This window comes from Schistocerca piceifrons, chromosome 9 (genome assembly GCF_021461385.2).
Source record: "Schistocerca piceifrons isolate TAMUIC-IGC-003096 chromosome 9, iqSchPice1.1, whole genome shotgun sequence".
NCBI classification, from domain to species: domain Eukaryota; kingdom Metazoa; phylum Arthropoda; class Insecta; order Orthoptera; family Acrididae; genus Schistocerca; species Schistocerca piceifrons.
Genome location: NC_060146.1, coordinates 20,521,531 through 20,533,873, shown reverse-complemented (window position 1 = coordinate 20,533,873; position 12,343 = coordinate 20,521,531).

Sequence of the window (12,343 nt, the reverse complement as noted above, 5' to 3'; positions counted from 1 at the left end):
TAACAACACATAAGCATTTGAAATTTTGAGATCAACAGAAGAAAGTTCACAGACATGTGGTACACACTGAGTTGAAACTTCCTGGCAGATTAAAACTGTGTGTTGGAGTGGTACTGGAACCTGGAAACTTGCCTTTCATGTGCAATCTTTTTATCAACTGGGCTGGCTGGACACCAATGATAACACAGTTTCACTATTGCCAGTAAATACGCCCTTGTTTCCAAACTTTGATAGACGATCTCATTGCAGTACCCGCACTCCTGGAAGAAAGGAGAGACTGGCATATCAGGTGAAATATTGATGGTAACAAATTGTGTGAGAGGAGTGGAAAGTTTAGAAGATAAGGTGAAGTGATTTGATGGTTAAATAATGCTAAACTGAGGTTCAGTGGTTGGCTGAGTGGCTGGAAAACCTGCTGCAGTCAAAGTGGTTGCATCCAGAGACATGAAGTACCACAAGTACAAATTCCAGCACAACTGTATAATATTTTATCCTCGCTGCTTTACATAATCTATCTGAATATTTAAGATTAAATGTTTTAGGGATCATGACACATAATGAACTTACTATGATACCTAAATTACATTTACACATGTGTGTGGGTGAACGTGGGAAGGGACAGATTCAAAACCAGAATGTTGGAGAAGTAATGCATGTAGGAACTCTATACTTCAGACAACCCACACAGCCTACCAACTTGAGCACAGAACTCCAAAAATGATGACTGATTTTGCTAGTGAGGACCTTCATGTCTTAGTGACATCCATCCACTGTTTGTTAGCAGCACCCAGTTTGCCAATGACCTCTTTTGACTTAATGCCACACAATGTCTCATTAATGACGGAGTTACAGCAGTGCCATTAGTTGAACACGTGCAGTGGTGATAGCAGCTAGAACCTCTTCTGGTGATGTTGATTTGGTCTCCTGGCTGATGCAGTGTGTTCCCTGCCAAAAAGAAAGAGATGTCAGCCTTTGTATCGATGTGTGCTCTCTACTTAACCTTCTTGTTTTAGTTTACTCCTCAGAAATGTTTGATGTATGGCATGCTAGACATAGGATATGTAGTTTTGTGTACATATTTCTTTACATTGACTGAGTGAATCTTTGAATTACATTTACAAATCCATTTTTCACATATGTGTAACATAACAGAATATAAGCATAAATTTATGTAGGAATCACTGTATTGCAGTTATTGCTGTACATATTGCTCTTCATTGTGTTGTTAAGAGGTGTGCTTTGTCAGATGTGTAACTCAAGCAGTAAATGGATGGTGGAGCACTTCAGAGGTGAAAAAGTAAGGGGTGGGGGGAAGAACTAACAAACATAAATATCCAAAATAATAGTTCTAAATGTTAGAAACTTTTTTCTTTTACAATTATGTTATGTGTCTATCATCAGTTCTCAAAATTTCTCCTCTTGAAATGAAGTGTTGGACAATTATTTTGTCTTCTTGTAATTTTCCAATTTTCTGTTACATATAATTTATCAAATGTTCCAATGACACTGCAGAATCTAATAAGTGACATTTATGATGAAATTATTTTTTTAAATTTCATTCGCTAAGACAAGCAAGCACTAGATAACACAAATGATTAAACAATAATTTTGAGTTAAAACTGTACATCAAACTAGAGCTTCAACCTTGTCATATTAGCCACATTAACAGGCCTCATTTCAATTTCTCACTGGCTTTCCACCATTCATTCAAACTCCAATGGGGCACCATTCAAACTCCAGTGGGGCACACTTCATTTCTCCACGAGGAGTAGAAAGCAGTTCAACATCTGTGCAGTCCTTATGCTGCGGTTAAGTCAGAACTCTGCACAGTATCCATTGTCTCAGAGGTGGCAATCACGTAGCTTCAAGGCATAGGAATGAGGAGAGCCCAGAGGTGTGTAACACGTGCCCACACATTTCAGTAATAGAATACATCACATGAAAGGCAGGTTTTGGGATTTGAATCTGAGCTGATGAAACCTTTTTAATTTCTCCTGTCTGTTTAACAGAATAGAAATATTCCCTGTCACATCCCCAGTTGTGTACACACATGAGTGATTGGACTTTGGCAATGGTTCTGTTCTTTCTTTGTCTTGTTTTTCTTGTGCCCTTGGCCTACATGGTTATTAACAGATTTGGCATCATTAATATAAAGGGCTGTCAGAAGCCCTTCCTGTTGCTACAGGCTTCAGCTTATTTGAGACAAGAACCTAGTAACATGTACACACCATACATTTTTATGACAGTGTTGATGCAATGTGGCATGCACTCCACAAGACACCAAAAATGTTCAGGACTGAATCTGATCCGCAACCGCCACCGACAACTCAGAGCCGAATTTGAGGCCTACACACTGTGCTCAATTGTGGCCTAGTCGTGTTCAGCAGATGACGGTCGTGTAACCTGGAGGGCAATTGAGCCAAATCCCAACAGTGTTTCTCAAGTAGAATTGTGGGCAGCACAAGTTTTAACCTGCCCAGCCCATGTCAGATGTACTGGCCACGAACTATCCGGTTTAGTCAGTGAGCTGAGTGCAGCCCACCACACCACGTATGCCAGGCTACGAGGCCAGCCCGTCGGCCTGTTGGCTTACCAGCTCACCGTGGTGTGCTCTCTGCTCACAGACTGACCACCCCAGCATGTCACTTGTGCTGTGATGTGCCTTTCACCTGTCAGCAGTGTCCTAAAATGTAATGACTTTTACTAGATGTCATTGGATTCTTACACCGAGATTATCAATGATTTCATTATACGAGAATAAAATGCTTTGAATGCTGCTAAAGTATGCCCAGTTTGCATTATCTGGAAATTAAGAATGTATTGTGGCATTTATGTCGCATGCCAGCCCACATTTTATTAATCTCATTGTATGGTATTGTAAGGTTCACACTGTAAGCCAGCAAGCAGTTAATACTGAAGCCACTCCCCCCCCCCCCAAGCGACAGGTGGTCACGATGTACAAGAACAAATGTGCGAGTAGCAGCAGGGACATACTATAGAGTATAGAGAATGTGGTGATTCATACTGTGAGACTTGGCAACAAGCACATCACTCTGTTTATTAATATTAACTTTTTAAATGTTTACATATGCTTCGTACTAGACCATCGACAGTATCCAAGCTGATCTAACCGTGGTTTCAGCAATGCCAAAATCGAGCTCACATTTTAATTAGAATTTTATACATGGTGAACATTAATAAAACTGAGAAACTGCAGGGACAGATTCTGGACTGGAAATGGAGGAAAAAAGTCCTATGAACATGTGTGTGGAAGTGAACTGTTGACACGGTTCACGGCACCGACAGATGACGCTGACACACCACGTGACGGCTTTCAGAGTACAGTTCTGAATAGAATGCAGCAAATATTCTGAACAACCTGTATACTGTCTGCTGTCTCTTAATAGTTTAACCAGGAATCATACGGTGTTATGATTTACCTATTTATATGTATTTACAGCATTCACTATATAGTGGAGATGCTGAGATGCAGATAGGCACAACAAAAAGATTTTCACACTTAAAACTTCGGCCACGGCCTTTGTCAACAATAGGCATGCAAACGAGTCGTGTGTGTTAGTTGCGTTTGTGTGAGTGTGAGTTTGCGTGTGTGTGGGTGTGCCTATGCGTGTCTATTGTTGACAAAGGCCATTAGCCTAAAGCCTTAAGTGTGAAAATCTTTTTGTGTGCCTGTCTGCGACTCAGCATCTCCACTATATGGTGAGTTGTAAATTTCCTTCTCGTAATATTGTTACATTCCATCCTGGATTTTCCATTGTTTGATATTTACAGCATTATTAGACAAATGCATCTGCCCAGCAATATTTCAGTCAGTGGCCTTACCTTGTGGTTACAAATAACAACTGTGTGCACTTTTCTTCAAACGGTCAGCCTCTTTCTTGACAGTCAATTGAATCAAAACACTTTTGGCCATTAGCACTCTTCTTTCATTTGTTGTCAGTCTTTGTATCCAATAATAGGCTGGTGCAGCAGGAGCTATTTTCATATGCTGTGTTTCATTACATTTTATGCACTTGATTTTGGATTATTTTTACTACTATGGATGTAAAGCTGTTCCTGGTCTATTAAACATGCCACCTATCACTCCTTCTGAGAGAGTTTATAATCCATTGCAAGAGCATAAAAATAATAGGAAAATGCTGCTGTAGCTTTGCATGAAGAAGGCACATCTTACTTGCTCTCCATCAGTGTGCAGATTTTGCATATACTGGCTAGTGTGAATCATGGTGGATTTTAAAAAGATTTGAGTGGTTTATGGTAAAATTATTTTTTAAAGCCACGTATCCATATTACATACAGCAAAGAGCACTATTTCATTTGCTCTTAAATTTATATCACATAAACATTTATAATACACGGTATTTTGTCTCCGTTTCCGTGTTGTTTTGTGCCCGTATTGTTACGCATCCGCTTTGTTATGCGCTCTAGTATTAATAAATTTGCAGTTGCATTCACAGTGCATATCTGTAGTGCCGGTGGTAATGTGGTGTTCCTTAAATCACTTGTTGTTTTGGTGCTAAACGTATGTAAAGGGACAGTATACCCAGAAATTTCGTGCAGAATCGCTACGCGATAGTAAATTTGCAGACTGTCTAGAAAGAATTCTAGGTGATGACGCAAGAGCATATCGTAAATTTTGAGGTAATATTTTGTTAGTGGGTTCTGCCTCAATAGTAAGCCACATTGGCGTAAAAAAATGCACAAGACAGCGGCAGCACCTTTGACAACAAACAAAAATATCTTTCAAAACCTTGATAGAGTGTTCAGACGTGACTCAAGCTGAGGGTTCCCTTGCATTATTTGTTTCTACCCATTGTCCGATCATGTCGTGTCATCACGCAACTGATTTGTGCAAGAGTAAATTCACAGACAGTAATATTGCCATAAAACTTAAATTACGTTGAACAAAATGTAGTGCAGCTATAAAACATGTAATAATGCGGTATTTTGTGGAAAATGTGCTGCAAGATATCGGTGGCAGCATGTATATCATTATAATTAATGAATCAACAGACATTAGTGTGACCAAATTTTTAGGAATAACAATAATATATTACAGTGCTGCTATCAATGCAATTATTTACACGTTTTTAAAATTAGCCGATGTCGAACATTATAATGCACGCCTCAAGAATTAAAGTTAGACTTAAACAACCTCCAGGGTATAGGCACAGACAATACGAACGTAATCGTAGGTGTTCACAATGGTGTCAATCAAATTTTGAAAAATGTAATTCTGGATTTGATTGTTATAAAATGTGTAAGCCATTCAGTTCAACTTGCTACTTCTGCTTCAAGTGAGACGCTCCAGGAAATCTGGACTTCTTAATTAGGGAAACATATAATTGGTTTTTGCATTCTTCAACTAGCCCCACAGTTGAATAGTAATATTTATCAGACTGTCAAAGGAGCGCAACATGTTAAAATTCCATGCGCATGTGATACGCGAAGTTGTCCACAGAACCTACGCTAACAAAAACTACGGACCAGTAGTTACAGCTTAATACGCTCACCGAAATAAAGGGATTCAAAGACAACTGTTACACTGCAGAAGTGCTTTATTCAGTGTTTTCTGATAAATCCAGCTAGGCTTATTTACATATTTTTCAAGACGATTCTTTCAAATTTGCATCTAGTCAACAACATTTTGAACCAAATACAGAGGATTCGTGTAAGCTGTTAAATTTTTTGGAAATTTGTGGTAAGGTCTAATGAGACCAAACTACTGAGGTCATCGGTCCGTAAGCTTACCCATACTTAAACTACACTACTGGCCATTAAAATTGCTACACCACGAAGATGACGTGCTACAGATGCGAAATTTAACCGACAGGAAGACGATGCTGTGATATGCAAATGATTAGCTTTTCAGTGCATTCACACAAGGTTGGTGCCGACGGCGAGACGTACAACGTGCTGACACAAGCAGCAGTTGACCGGCGTTGCCTGGTGAAACGTTGTGATGCCTCGTGTAAGGAGGAGAAATGTGTACCAACTCGTTTCCGGCTTTGATAAAGGTCGGATTGTACCCTATCGCGATTGCGGTTTATCGTATCGCGACATTGCTGCCCGCGTTGGTTGAGATCCAATGACTGTTGGCAGAATATGGAATCGGTGGGTTCAGGAGGTTAATACGGAACGCCGTGCTGGATCCCAACGGCCTCGTATCACTAGCAGTCGAGATGACAGGCATCTTATCCGTATGGCTGTAACGGATCGTGCAGCCACGTCTTGATCCCTGAGTCAACAGACGGGGACGTTTGCAAGACAACAACCATCTGCACGAACAGTTCGACGACGTTTGCAGCAGCATGGACTATCAGCTCGGAGACCGTGGCTGCGGTTGCCCTTGACGCTGCATCACAGACAGGAGCGCCTGCGACGATGTACTCAACAACGAACCTGGGTGCACGAATGGCAAAACGTCATTTTTTCGGATGAATCCAGGTTCTGTTTACAGCATCGTGATGGTCGCATCCGTGTTTGGCGACATCGCGGTGAACGCACATTGGAAGCGTGTATTAGCCATTGCCAAGCTGGCGTATCACCTGGCGTGATGGTATGGGATGCCATTGGTTACACGTCTCGGTCACCTCTTGTTGCCATTGACAGCACTTTGAAAAGTGGACGTTACATTTCAGATGTGTTACGACCCGTGGCTCTACCCTTCATTCGATCCCTGTGAAACCCTACATTTCAGCAGGATAATGCACGACCGCATGTTGCAGGTTCTGTACGGGCCTTTCTGGATACAGAAAATTTTCGACTGCTGCCCTGGCCAGCACATTCTCCAGATCTCTCACCAATTGAAAACGTCTGGTCAGTAGTGGCCGAGCAACTGGCTCGTCACAATACGCCAGTCACTACTCTTGATGAACTGTGGTATCGTGTTGAAGCTGCATGGGCAGCTGTACCTGTACACGCCATCCAAGCTCTGTTTGACTCAATGCCCAGGCGTATCAAGGCCGTTATTACGGCCAGAGGTGGTGGTTCTGCGTACTGATTTCTCAGGATCTATGCACCCAAATTGCGTGAAAATGTAATCACATGTCAGTACTAGTATAATATATTTGTGCAATGAAAGCCCGTTTATCATCTGCATTTATTCTTGGTGTAGCAATTTTGCTGGCCAGCAGTGTAACTTACGCCAAGGACGAGTCACACAGCCGTGCCCGAGGCGCCTCAGGCTGCGCGTCTAACATCCCCACGTACCCTATGCAAAGAAAATTTGAAAACCACTTAGATCCCAAAACATACTAGGATATTAGTTCGAAAATAATATTAATGAATTGAGAAACTCTTAATTATGCCCGGAACAAGAACGTGTCCTACATCTGAGATGCATCCAGTTTGTGTACCAATTTATAATTCAGTGTCGTTAAAAAGTCACTCATTCCTCTCCTTGAATCGTGTAGGCTAATATTGATCCTGGCACAATAACAAAATCTGATTTTCAATGACAAAATTCAGTTCTTGTCAAATGGTCCGAAACAGACGCTGTTAATTTCTGCTGTGAAGTGCTGCAACACAGAGCTGCAACTAATGTCAACACATCTCGCGAGTTAACAATTTCTGCGCTGTCTCGACCAACGTTACCATGGTCGAATGCGGAAGTGCAAAGACTTTCTAGGCAGATGAACATTATTAAAACCAAAACGAGAAATAAAATGAAATTCGAAATGGTGAATTCACAATTGTCGATTCGAGCAGGAATCGGGAGGAAGAAACAATGTTGCCACAATAGTGAACTGCCAACAGATGTGCCGACGCAGGTAGAAACTTACAACTTTGTAAGATGGGCACCCACAGCCAGTGAAATTCATGGTGAATTGAAACTGAATGAAACCGCAGACAGCTGTTAACTGGTCGTTTATTGACCCGACCGGTTTCGCTGCGTTAAAGCAGCGTATTGGGGTGTAAGGGTGTAACATCAATTAGCACATGGAGATGCTCCCAGCGTTCGTAGTCAGAGAATCCTTACGACTTCTGACTACGGTTGTCGCATCCCCTGCACTATTCACCCCAATGTTTCGCCGACTTTTGTTCGTTGAGCACTTCCCCTCTTCATGGGGTTGGATTCTCTGACTGCGAACGTTGGAGCGTCTCCATGTGCCAATTCATGTGACACCACTTACACCTGAAGATATTGCTTTAACGCAGCGAAACCGATCGTGTTAATACACAATCAGTTAACAGCTGTTTGGTTCAAATGGCTCTGAGCACTATGGGACTTAACTTCTGAGGTCATCAGTCCCCTAGAAGTTAGAACTACTTAAACCTAACTAACCTAAGGACATCACACACATCCATGCCCGAGGCAGGATTAGAACCCGCGACCGTAGTGGTCGCGCGGTTCCAGACTGTAGCGACTAGAACCGCTCGGCCACTCCGGCCGGGTAACAGCTGTTTGCGGTTTCATTCAATTTCATGTGACCTGATTGGAACTGTTAACTACATGTAACGCCTCTGAACATACTCTGGAAGCATCTGGTCGTACTTTATCCGCTACTACCTCTGCCTCCGGTGTTGAACCTTCTGTTGGGGAAGACGTTGATAACCTCGAGCATTTCATTTTCTCTTAGGTAAGTTCGCCGTGCCACAATTCATAATATTGTTATAGCTTTAAACAAATGGATAAATTGAACTGTTGCATAATTTTGGTTACTCAACATACTCAGTGCTTAAAAAATAACAATCCAATGGTTTTGTTAAAGGCACGATAAAAAACGTAGTCGTTTATAGGGATTTTGAATAAGTTCTTTTAGCCGGAAATCTCACTTCACTGTTAGTAACAAAAATACTCTGAGCACTCGATTCTCTCTGCCTGCCCTGCAAGGGACAGCGTGAAGTAATATTTAGCGTAAATGATGTAACGTAATATCAGTCATCGGGTTTGTTCGGTTTTGAATTCTTTTTAAACTAGCTTTCTCCGCGCTTCCCGGTGTTGCCGTGAATTTCATACTTTTATACCGCGTTATTTACCTAAAATCGGTAAATAATCTTTTAATGGGTTAAAGAACTCATCAATAAGAACAACTTTTACTGTGGGACCAACTTCAAAATCGCGAAAAATCACTTGTTTCATACATTTTGGTCGGGTAGGTTAATTCGTATGTAACTTTTACAGGGACTAGTTGATTTCAAGTCTGTCCCATAATAAAAGAAAACCTTCATATTAATGAGTTTTATTTTAAACCATTAAATGGTTATTGGGCTTTTTAAACAACCCTATAATATTTTGTTTGCTGTTGTGAACAGAACCGGAACCAGTGTCAGTGGGTGTGTCTGGTACTTGCGCTGAAAATCCTTTTGATATTTCTTATGTGGCAGGAAAAGTACTCAGTGACGAGGAAAAGTTTAAAAATCTGACGGAGTCTTCAGAATAACTTCGTAATTATGAATATCCCTAGCAGACAGAGGGTGGACAAAAAAGAAAGTTACGTTCTGATTGGCTAAAGGAACACTCTCGGCTAGTTTATAGCCAACAACAGAACGGTGCATATTGTTTGCCTTTCGTGCTATTTTCTGGTCCAGATAGTGCGGGCAAGCTTTCTGTGGCTCTAAGATCTTGAGTCACTCGTCCACTTTGCAAATATAAAAAAGCACTAGAAATCTTCAGAAACCATTCTGCTACAGATTATCACAAAATGGCAGTTTTAAAAAGCACACATTTCAAAAGTTCGTATGAAAACCCTGAAAAAACTGTAAATAATGTAATCGAAATTGAGAAACTGAAAATGATTAAATCAAACAGAGCGGCTGATTCCCATAGTAAAGACGATTATATGATGTGGTCGAGAGAACATACCGTTAAGAGGCCACCAAGATGATGGTACACTGAGTGATGAAATCAGCCAAGGAGAATTTCGAGCACTTTTTAAAATTTCGCATTGACTCAGATGATTCGTCTCTCCAAAAACATATATAGATAGCGGCACAAAGTGCTACATATCTGAGCAAAACAACTCAGAATCAGCTGATTGATTGTTGCCATTCTGTCATTATGAAAAAGGTACTCGACAAAGTCGAAGAAGCAAAATATAATGCTGTCCTTGGCGACACAACAACGGATGCCAGTGGTACAGGACAACTCGGTGTATGTATCTGGTATCTGAATTTACAAAAAAACATAATACACGAAGACTTCATATACTTTCTATCTGCAACTGTCACGACTCGTTCAAAAATTAAATGAAGTCGGCGTACAAGTTAAGAATTTGAGAGGTCAAGTTATGACGGAGGTGCCAACATGTCTGAAAAGTTCAGTGGCGTACAATCCCAAATAAAGTAGCTGCAACCGCAGGCGACGTACATGCATTGTGCAACACATAAACTAAACCTAGCTATCGTGAGGTGCTGCCGGTTGCCTTGCATTCGCAATATGGTGGGAGTTGTAAGCCGTGTTACCAATTTTGTGCGCTAGTCAGCAAAAAGGTTGGAACTTATCAAGCAAGCTATCCTTGAAAAACAACCAGAGGCGAAAAGAGTTGAAGTGTTGGTGATACAAGCTGATTTGAAAGCCATGATGCACTCCTTCAATTCAAAGAGTTCTTTGACCCTGTCGCACAGTTCCTTGAAGAAATGGACAGAACTTGGCCGTTGTCAGAAAGAGCACGTTTTCTGGCTTCTATTCAATGCTATGACTTGACAATTGAAATTACTGTCTCGCTTCCACGGCAGTTTCAGGCTGTTGCGTTAGATCTCAAACTTTGCTACGCGATGGTAGACAGTGTAATAAGAACACTGGGATGATACAGAGAAACGCAAAATGAAGAAATTTTTCAAGAGGCGTGTCATATTGTAGAACCTTTGGACATCTCAGTGCAGGCACCCAGAATTGCCAATCGTTCTGCTCATCGCTCAAATATAGAAGCACCTGATGCTAATGAATACTACAGGTAAAATAAACCTTTAGTACATACACACGCTTTTTGCCTGATGCAGCATTTCTTTCTTTTCTGTTCTTTCGAGTTCGAGAATAATGTATTGTCGTGTTTTGTTCCCTTTCATCGATTTGTACTGGACAGTTGAGGAGTCGCTATTCGAGAGCAGAGCACTCTTCAATCACGACCTCTTCACCCTTATACCAAGTGCCATCGTTAAAACAGAAAATGTGAACTCTCTAGTGGCAGCTGCACGTGTTTACAGCAGCGACTTGCCTCATCCTCTCTCGTTGTCGGGAGAAATAACTCTTCGAAAGGAGCTCTGGAGAGACAGGGAACATCCCCCCCCCCCCCCCCCAAACAGCAGCAGAGGCACATCAAGAGACAAATGAATTTTTCCCTAATATAAAAATTCTTTTACAAATCCTCGCTACATTACCAGTATCTACTTGTTTTGTGGAGATTAGCTTCTCTACGCTTAAACTGATAAAGTCGTACCTTCGTACGACAGTGGTGGACGACAAGTTGAATGGTGTGGTTGCCATGTATATTCACCGAGATATATCTGGCAGCCTGCAACCTGTCAAAGTCATTGAAGAATTTGCATTAATGTTTACTTTGAGAAAGCCTACGTTCAGTTGGGTCAAGCCCTTCCCAAAACAAAATCCTCAATCCATCACAGGGTGTCAGGTCCAGAGATTTAGATGGCCAAGAGCAGAATACAGCTCTGAAACTTCCTGGCAGATTAAAACTGTGTGCCGGACAGAGACTCGAACTCGAGACCTTTGCCTTTCGCGGGCAAGTGCACTACCGTCTGAGCTACCCAAGCATGACTCACACCCAGCCCCACAGCTTTACTTCTGCCAATATCTCGTCTCCTAACTTCCAAACTTTACAGAAGCTCTCCTGTGGTTCGCAGTGAAGAAAAGTGGGATTTACAATTTTTATGATATCACAGAGAAGAAATTAACTTTTGATGAGTCATGCTGATGCTCACTTACACATAAAGTCTTTTCTGTATCTAAGTGAATGTTGTGCCAGTACTTGTGGGGAAGGTTGCTTCATTGCTAAAAATGAGACATGCATCCAATGGTCCTTTCTCCATGAATTCCAGCATTCCCATAGAATGTGGCAGCTTATAATTCACTGTGCATGCAAAACAATCAAAATTTTGAACTTTCTTTTAGATTCTCTGTAATTCTTATCAAGAACTGCCCTGGAATTAATGTTTTGAAACGGAAATCCACTGTTTCATGCGTTTCACACATGTCTGCACCAGTTCTTTTACCCTATGAGACAGAGAGAGTCTTTGGGTTGCCTTCACTCTAAATTCCCCAAAACACCCTTCACTGTTCCAAATACATGGTAACATGGTGAGAGTATTGCAGTATGGTGTATCTAGAACTTTGGTTTGTGGATAATGACAAGTGTATCAGTTA